General features: G+C 42.5%; 2 long non-coding RNA genes across 2 annotated transcripts; one reads left to right on the forward strand and one right to left on the reverse strand.

The window, feature by feature from the left end:
* On the forward strand, window positions 1–3,292 carry LOC148654199 (uncharacterized). Its single transcript, XR_015941427.1, has 2 exons — window positions 1–85; window positions 2,788–3,292. It is a non-coding gene; the product is annotated as an uncharacterized LOC148654199 (long non-coding RNA).
* Window positions 3,293–4,143: 851 nt separating this feature from the next.
* Window positions 4,144–5,271, reverse strand: LOC148654200 (uncharacterized). The gene is made up of 2 exons (XR_015941428.1): window positions 5,139–5,271; window positions 4,144–4,243 (listed from the first exon to the last, which is right to left on the reverse strand). It is a non-coding gene; the product is annotated as an uncharacterized LOC148654200 (long non-coding RNA).
* Between the last annotated feature and the right edge of the window lie 798 nt (window positions 5,272–6,069).

A 6,069-nucleotide genomic window follows, 5' to 3' on the forward strand; every position in this document is an offset into this window, starting at 1 on the left:
TAGCCGGAAGTCCGGATCCTTTACGATGCACACAAGACTACGTTACAGATCACCGGAGTACATTATACAGTCAAATAAAGATAAGGTACGCACAGCTTTCATGTTGTGATACTTAGACATGGTTTGGAGACGTTCCCTCGTGTGTATTTTGAATTATTCAAATGCGTGTCGCTTTAATTTGGAAGCGCATCATTTCAGTGCATGAGTTTACCTGTTATATTGGGCGAGATTTCACACGGATAATCAAACAAGAACGAGTTTGCCCTGGAATCCAGTCCACTGCCCAACCTGAAAGTCAGAGCATGAGAACGGACGGATTGTATGGCGATTGTGGTGTTGCTCGACCACATCAAGTAGGCGAGAAATACAATCTGCTACTACGACATACGGTCTAATTATTCAATTTTCGATTATTTCTCATCTTTAGGCTATTTATACATCTAATAACGAGCAAGTATAATGATTAAGCCAATGATACATTATATTTTAGATTCGGTTCAGCAGTATTGAGCAGTAAAATAACATCAATTTGTCTACAGGAAATGTCAGAATTAGAAGCCTTCTTTACACCATTTTGCCGATCTGTTCAGAGTGTTTTAACAACAGAACAAAACAAAAACAAACGTAAGGTTTCTGGGCTGCTTTGAGAAAGACAATTATCATCTATATTACTTTTAAATCTATGCACACTGTGTATCTTTACCGGGTCGATTCAATGTACAATTTTGTACTGACGCCTTAACCTTATTATTCATACAAAATCTGTTTGACAATAGTCATGTTTGATTCCACTCACTTTCCCCAAAGAGGTGCTCCAAAATAGTTTGACAAGATATTGTGAGATTGCGAGAAGGATCTGAAGTATTTATTAGTACAAGTATAACTAAATTGTTTTCCTTGTAGTCTAATAAAGGTTGTAAATTCTTCCATAGTTTCTGATGGTATACTGTTAGTTTCTTAAAAGCATCAATACCTCTGTAGGAGTAGCTCTGGTTATGACGGATTGTTATCAGACTTATCACAAACATTATATCTATTCATAAAATCTGCTTGATTCTACATTTCATCATCCACACCAGTTAATTTGTTGACCCCGCTTATACTATTTTAAACCCAGTTTTCAAAGCACAGGTTTATTTTTTCTCTGTATTCTAGATGATGTATCTATGGGAGGTATGTTTATCTATAAGAGACCACGTGAGGAGAACTTCTTCATGGAAGCTGGCAAGTTTCAGGGGGGTTTCCAGCATCCAAATGACATTCAAGTAAAAAGTCTATACCCGCTAGTTCCTGAATGATTAAATTAGGGAAACATACACCACCTACTTTGCTTAATTTTGTAAATAATACTCTGTCGGTATCGGTATTAGATGCTCTAAACCCTGTAGCATTTAGGCCTCCTTCTGCCCGTGTTTGACAAATAACAACCATGAATAAAGTTTTTTTTTTATTTTACTAAGGTAGAGAACATCAAATCACAAAATCACCTTTTTGAAAACCTTAATACCAAGATATTTAATCACATCTTTTACATGTCTATTACGTACGGAGCAGACACTTTCCAACAGCCACCAGTTCACTTTTCTGATATGTAAAGAAAGACCAGATACAGAGGAAATGACTTGTAAACGCATTTAATTGCTTTGTCCACCTCTGTGTGCTTTCTCAGAGAGAGAGTTGTATCCTCAGCCAATTGGGAACACAATTTTTATCCTGTACTTGAATACCCTGAAACTATTTGTTATAGGGGTGTAAGCAGTGGGAAGAGGAGTGGGCTCGTGTCGAATTGCCTTACCCGTTCCCAATCTGCAGGAGGTCCCACGACGGCAGGTAGCTGCTCCAGTCGCTGGAGCTCAGTTCGCTGTCGAGGGAGGACGAGGGCTCTGGCTCGGGGGAATCACGGCTCCACAGCTCCTACCTGTTGCAGAGTGTTTCTGCCCTCCCGATGGCCTCTGTGTTTTAGAAGGATCTGTCTCTTTTCGCTTGCTTACACCACAGGTTTCATCGACGATAGTGTGCATCCTGAAGCAGTGAGTTATCGGTCTTATTTCTACTGAGAAACAGTTCAAGCACTCACAAAACAATAACCAGGAGACGGTGTATGAAAAAGAATTGTAAGACTTGCAGAGTAGATTTGAATAGACAGTGGACGTCACACTGCGTGCTTGAATATCAGAGATTCAATTCATTCTTTCCTGTAGGTTAACTTCCTGTTTGACATTGTTCCGCTGTCACTTCTTCACAAACTCATAACACGCCGTGTTCAATTTTGTGTTGAGTTACAGGAACCTCAGCATCAGATGAAATCCTCTTCAGCGCCCCAGGGAGACTGGGGGACTTGCCAGATTTTCAGCTTTATCACTGGGTCCTTCGGCTCAGGGCTGTTGAGCAAAGTGCTCCCCTCTGCTGGAGAGCCACAGGGGCACTACAGAGCGGCCTCGTGTTCCCTGCTCCTGCCCGTGCCTGTGGACGGCCAGTGTGACCGCGCGCGAGACAAAGTAGTGCATTCGTGGTGTAAATACAGAATGTTCACTAGCTGACTGAGGAAAGTTACAGAGACGGGAGTATACGTTCTGAAATAATGTGAACCACTGTTACTACACACAGACAGACTACTTAAAAATCATGTGGCTTTTTAAGGTCGTTTTGTCTGCCTAAAGTACGTTAGATTTGTCACAGCAAAGAGTTTGAATACTTACAGAATGCAGCAGCTAGAATTGTTACTTGGAGCAGAAAGAATGACCACATAACCCCCATACTTCTCTCTCTTCATTGGCTTCCTCTCAGGTACAGGGCGGACTTCAAACTCCTTCTACTTACTTACAAGGCTCTCAGAGGTCAGGCACCTGTCCTGCCTCGCAGGGATGCTGCAGAGGAGAAATACTGTCTGTCATGGGCTGGGCACCATGTGAGTTGAATGCTGCATCAGTGCCATGGATCCAAGAGGGGCATCATGGATACAGCTGTCGTTTAGGAGGATTCTGCTGGTCTGCAGAGACCTGCATGGGGTACTGACATACAGACGACGTGATGGATGGATGGATTAATACCCGCATTCATTTCTTTCTTTTTTTTTAATGATATAATGTTAGCATGCCCAAAGGGGTTGGGCAGCCAGTTGACCTTGGACCCCTAGAGGATTTTATTCTCCTTACTGAGGAGTCTTTGGTTCCTTTCCTCCATTGTCTTCAGTTCTGTATTCACAAAATGTATATTTACCTGCATTGTTAAGTGACTTGGGGCAACCTTGTTGTGAAAGGCGCTATATGAAAATAAATTGAATTGAATGGAATGACAGAGTCACGGCTTTTCCAGTTTCCTCTCCTATTATCTTCTTTATCTGCACTCTAAAACACAGTGAAACCTTGAACCTTTCAACTGGACCACTGCCGTTCTACATCACAGTGACTTTAACTAGGACGGAGACTTGAATGGGATGAAAAAGGAAAAGGCATTATTTGCAGGAAGAAATTAAACTGTTCCACCTGATCACTTGCTAAACAAAGTGATTCACTGGAGTGGAGGCGGTGAAAGCTTTGTGAATCAACTTACAAAAGGAAACATGTAAGAAACGTAGCTCCCATATTTAACCCTTGAAAAATCTATGAGTGTTATGTGGAGGTGAAAGTATTGTTCAATTATTCTAATAAAGCTCACTCAACTAAGACCCAGAAAAGTACCAGAGTATTCTCACCGAAGAGGAAATACTAACAAGTAGGATGTTAAAATGAAAAGCATTAAAAACTGAATGATCTTCAGTAGCTGAAATGATTATTGAGCTCTGGGTCACAGTGCTCCTGAAAAAAAATCAAATTTCAGCAGACACCCAAGGACAGCAGGTGAACACCATGCTGAGCCAGTGTATAAGTGTATGAATCACAGTTTCAAGGAGCTTTTTTCAGTTTCGTTCCACTGATCGGCCAACACGGGGGGAACTTCAGTCTTACTCGCCCTATTGCATTAAGAAACTGTACAACATTCTCCAATAAGAATTTGCGACCTCACCTAACGAAAAGCAATTTGCGTAGCAGGGAAAGACTGGACTCCCACTGGGGATTTTTGTTTTTCATCCCGATGATGATGTGCACTATATAGAACGTTGCTGGACCCTCCTCGGGAAGCGTGCAGAGATCACATTAGATGTGTTGCTCAAGCCCTTTATTGTCACGTACAGTAAACCCAGCAGCGTGGTCAGTGCGGGATGTGTTCTGTCCTGACGGCAGGGTCAGCAGCCAGAGGAGACCTGAAACACAAGACGGAGAGGTAAGACATTGATTCCGACAGAGAGAGCTTTCACACCGGGTTACTGACAAGAGGAGCAATAAGAGAAGAGTTGTAAAGACACGCCGAAGAGAATATTCTCATCTAAGAGGAAATATTAACAAGTAGGATGTTAAAATGAAAAGCATTAAAAACTGCATGATCTTCAGTAGTGAAATGATTACTGAGCTCTGGGTCACGGACAGCAGGGGAGTGAATGAGTTGTTTATTTTGTTTCCTGTGAATTATGTAGAATTCACAACGTGTTCCATTTGTACAGGAAAACCATTGAGAGCAGATTCACTTCTTCTGCACCAGAATGAATGATTTCCATCTTCACTCTAGGGTACTGTACTTTACAGCACTGTATTGTATTCTGCATATATGTCTGTTATGTATACATTTTCTTTCTCACTTTGTCTCTCTGTCCATTTGTATCAGTTTGTTGGAGAGCACCATCACACCAGCATCACAACATTTATTCTACTGCCTTATTAAGCAAATGTCTCTCCTAAATTATTTTTATATATAAAACATTTTTTGACATGATATACACAAATGGCTAGTTATACTTTCTGATTATATTTCCATCTTAGAAATGAAGCATTTCTCTCCTGCAGTTTGAGGTTGTTAAATAGAAAACTGGATCACTCCAGGGCCGAATCTTCTCCCTCTCTTACACTCTCTTACATTCGTTCACGAATGATCACAAGAGCAAACACATAGACTGACTTCTCACAAAGTGCGTCGATGACACAGTCCCGGTCAGCTTACTTAAGAACCCAGAAAATCACCACGGGCCAGTCTGAACAGTTTCACGGAATAGTCTGTTGACTTCTCTTTGATGTTTCATGTTACAAGAGCAAAACAATACTCACTGATTTGAGGATAATTGCGCCATCCCTCCAGCCTACTGAAATGAACCGTCAGACTGCAGAAGCTGTCAGTGACTACAGGTCCTTGGGACTGGTCAGAGAAACCTGAGATGAGACAAACGTTGTGAGACCATTTATAAGCTTGTGACCTCAAATTAAACGGAAGTCAGACATTTTCAAAGGGGGCAACACTGCGGCACAGTGGTTAGCATCGCTGCCTCATAGCACCGGGGCCCTGGGTTTGATTCCAGGGGTGCTGTCTGTGTGGAGTCTGCATGTTTGTTCGCGCTGCAGGGGACACCTCACCCCCAAAGACACAAACTCAGACCACAGCCCATTTTTCCACAACACAATCAACCCGCCAGTATCAGTTTGTGTTCAGTGCTGGGGAGGTGCCTTGTCCTTGCAGAACACAAACAAGGTGATCAGGACTGACGGCAAGATTCAGGTATTCAAGTACCCAGTAAATCCAGGGCTCAAATGGGGGAACTGTTTCACGAGCTACACAACATCCTCACACACGATGACAGAGCCTTGGAAAGCCGTGTGGAGAGTGAGGTGCTCGTACCCAGCCGGAGTTAAAAGACCACGCACTGAGCAGAGCAACTGAGCAAAAGCACACTATCGATCTATCCAACCCAGAAAAGCACACATCTCTGTGATACAGAGGCTAAGGCAACATGTGAGTAAAGGATTTTGAATCAGCAATTGTGCTGATGAGCCAGTCAGCAATTTTTCAGAAATAGCAAACATGTCGTCAGCCTCCAGGAGCTGCAGAAGATTGTGAGATATAAAGGAGTGAAACCAGGGCAGGAGAAACTGATTCCTCGTGTAGGAAGCTGAGGAAAAAGATGCACACCCTGCAGACTGAAAGGAAGACAGCACAAACTATCGGTAATGTCAGCCTAGAAGAAAGTGTAGTGCAGTGTGTTGC

Source organism: Lepisosteus platostomus, chromosome 9, assembly GCF_059453375.1.
Source record: "Lepisosteus platostomus isolate fLepPlt1 chromosome 9, fLepPlt1.hap1, whole genome shotgun sequence".
Lineage (NCBI taxonomy): Eukaryota > Metazoa > Chordata > Actinopteri > Semionotiformes > Lepisosteidae > Lepisosteus > Lepisosteus platostomus.